This window comes from Rhinopithecus roxellana, chromosome 10 (genome assembly GCF_007565055.1).
Source record: "Rhinopithecus roxellana isolate Shanxi Qingling chromosome 10, ASM756505v1, whole genome shotgun sequence".
NCBI classification, from domain to species: Eukaryota; Metazoa; Chordata; class Mammalia; order Primates; family Cercopithecidae; genus Rhinopithecus; species Rhinopithecus roxellana.
Genome location: NC_044558.1, coordinates 51,815,072 through 51,818,352, shown reverse-complemented (window position 1 = coordinate 51,818,352; position 3,281 = coordinate 51,815,072).

The following is a 3,281-nucleotide window of genomic DNA, read 5'->3' as shown; positions in this document are numbered from 1 at the left end:
AAGAGAATGCAGCTGTCATAATTAAGAAGAAAAGACATTTAAGCCACCAGACACAAGCTACTGCTGTAATAAATCGAACCTACAAAATCTGAAGTGAGTAGCCCAGTTATGCACATGCAATGTGGTTTCATTAATATCTTTTCCTTGTTAGAGTGTGAATCTAACTTCTAGCTTAGGCACCAGGCCCAGGAAGCATCATTACTTGGTTGCCAAATGACCTAGATTTAAGATTTCTATCCATCCATAGGTTTGTGAGCTTTATCAAAAAATTATGAACAGGTAAGGAAAAACTTTTGCCTTTTCCTTTGACTAAATTAATTCCACCTAAATGACAAAGGTCTTGATTCTGAATCGCACTTGCCATTGAGCTGTTCATTTAATTAAATTCATGTGAATGTTCTGCCTAGTCTCTAAAATAATTTTAATTTCTGTACCATTGCTGGTATCAGAGAAAAACAATTGAATGTAAAGTAAAACATAGATCTAGATTAGTAGTGTAGTTTTCCAATTTTCACTAGATGAACCAATCTTGGTAACTTAGTGCTGTGAATTCTTACTTGTCTATGCTAATTGGATCTAGAAGGGAAAGAAAAGTTTCCTGCCCTCTTGTTCCTCCTGGATTTAAAAACACTGAACAGATGCAGTGATATAAACCTGCATTCAAGTCCCTTATACTTTCCTTTACAGACACAATTGTGAATTGTGTTCTTTCTGCATTTGTAATTAGAGGGTGAAACAGATGGCAAAGGCTCAGTGTAAAGAGATGTCCATTAAAATAACTTATGCTGCCAAGTGATTGTTCACTCCAAGAGGGGGATTCAATTCAATTTCCTCCATGCAAAATAAAGCAGCAGCATGTACAGGCTTCGAAGAAATGTCATTATGTAAGGCAACGAACACACTAGCTGGACAACACACTGAAAATACTAAAACTAAAAATGCATAAATGACTTCATCTTTTTTTATAAATGAGGTTTACTGAAGGTGGAAGTTGAGGGAAGTTGAGGTTTAGATGGAAGTCCTTCAAAGTACAAGTTAATATATTAACAATACCTGCTGTAAATCTGCTGTGGGTATACAGAAATGTAGAGTAATTTGTTTCTCTCCAAATTTTTAACTGGACTTCTGGAAGCAAATGTAGAATCACTAGTAAGGATGTGAGATATATCCCTCTATGAGTTAAACATTTATTTAGGAAGGCAACATAATGAAGACATTTTAACTATTATGTAAGGCAACACAACATAGTGGTTAAGAATGAGGATTCTGGAGTCATCCCGTCTGGGTTTGAATTGCACCAACCATTTACCTGTTAAGTTACCTTGAGGAAATTATTTAACAATTCTGTGTTTTAGTTTTTTTCTATATTTAGTTGGAATGACTAAATATATCAATCTCAATGATTTATAATTATCAACAGATGTAATTGATATTTCATTATTAAATAAATAAAAAACACCTTGACTAGAATTTTATTTTATATCATTCCAATATTAAGTATTAACTTAATCATTTTCAAACAAAAAGAACTTTACCAAATCATTTCCAGAGTGAATCAACTGCTATTTTTCTGCTATAAATAGGTATGTGAACGCCCTGGAAAATCAAGGTGGATCTACATATAACCGCAAATTTGAAGTTTTAAGCTGGGAAAATTTTCTTGTCTGATGCCTGTGTTTTTGATAGCTTTCCTGTGTACCTAGAGCTGAACAATATAAAACTGTTATCGAGATGAAAATTACAGAGAAATAATCTTTCAGAATGAAAATGATGTAATATTATTTTGGTAACTTAGTATCTGAGAATCCTCAGTGTAAGTGACATAAAAACATGTATGTGTTCATATCAACTGAAAATTTATAAAAGTATTTTAAGGTTTTACTATACACCTTGTACTATTCTGGCCACTGCATTTTGAGAGTCACTCAAATTCTGCTTGCGGGGAGCTTACATTTTAACAGGAAGAATACCTCTGCCTTTTCTTCTCCAGTCCCCCTGAAAAAAACATGAAGGGAAAAGAAAGATCCACAGGTCTAAAGCCATCTGCAAAGTTGGTAGAAGCTGCAAAACCTAGGAGTTTACTCAGTCTGTAGAATTGCAACCAGAATTTAAATATTGCCTCAAACTTTGGGTCTAACCTTGGTCAAGTTGCTTAACCTCACCTTCATTTTAAAAGTCAAATTGTGGCTCTGTATCTTAGAGAGTTATGAGGAATAATTCAGTCAGTCTCAGGTAGTTCCTGGATCATATCTGGTATTTAATGAATAGATGCCCCTTTTCTTCCCTTTCTTTTAGATACCACCCCAACATTACTTCAATACACTCATTTAAGATATTAATACCCTTTGAAGCCTAATGTTAATGCTATGCAACTCTTTCTGCTAATATTTGATAATAGTCCAAATTTCAGAGATTGTTTCTAGACCTGAGGGCATTAACTCATATCAAACATCATATTTAATGTCAAAATAGGAATAATAATAGTTAACATTTACATAGCACATGGGCCAGGCCCTATTAAAAGCATTGTTCGTATATTCACTCACTTAATCCTCACAACAACCCTATAAAATAGGCATTATTTTTCTTGAGGCAAAAGGAGCTTAAAACTTGCTCAAGGTCACACAGCTAGTAATTGGTGAAGTTGGGATTTAAAGTTATCGTTTGGCACTAGCATCAGCAATGTACTCAAGTACTGCATATACCACATCTCAAAGCTACAAAGACCTTATAAATTCAGGTACAAGAAAAGCATTCTATCCTACAGTATTTTACTTGAGACCCTAGACCTGCAATAGGAACAATAAAAAATGAAATATAAATATTGGAGAGAAAAATATGAAGGCATCTTCCTATGTGAACAATATTATACTTTACCTAGAAAAACCCAACACAATCAACAAAATATAACTGAAGAAACAGTGAAATAGATCAGTAAAGTGATGTTATATAAAATTAAAGCATAAAATCACTATTTTTATAAATAGCAAACATTCAAATAAGAATATAAATCATAAAATTGTAAGAATAGACCTTGTGTACAGGCTTAATGCTGGAAACATAAAACTTTAAAGCTAAAGGAACTAAAAGAAGATTTGCATAAATGAAGAACTATAACATGTTCATGAATGTAACATCTTAGTATTCTAAATTTTTAATTTTCAAAATAATCTTTAATGTTAATATAATAGCCATGGAATTTCCATCAATATTTTCCATGGAACCTGAAAGTCAACTCTAAAGTTCATATGAAGAAGAAAATAACAGAATAGTAAAAACAG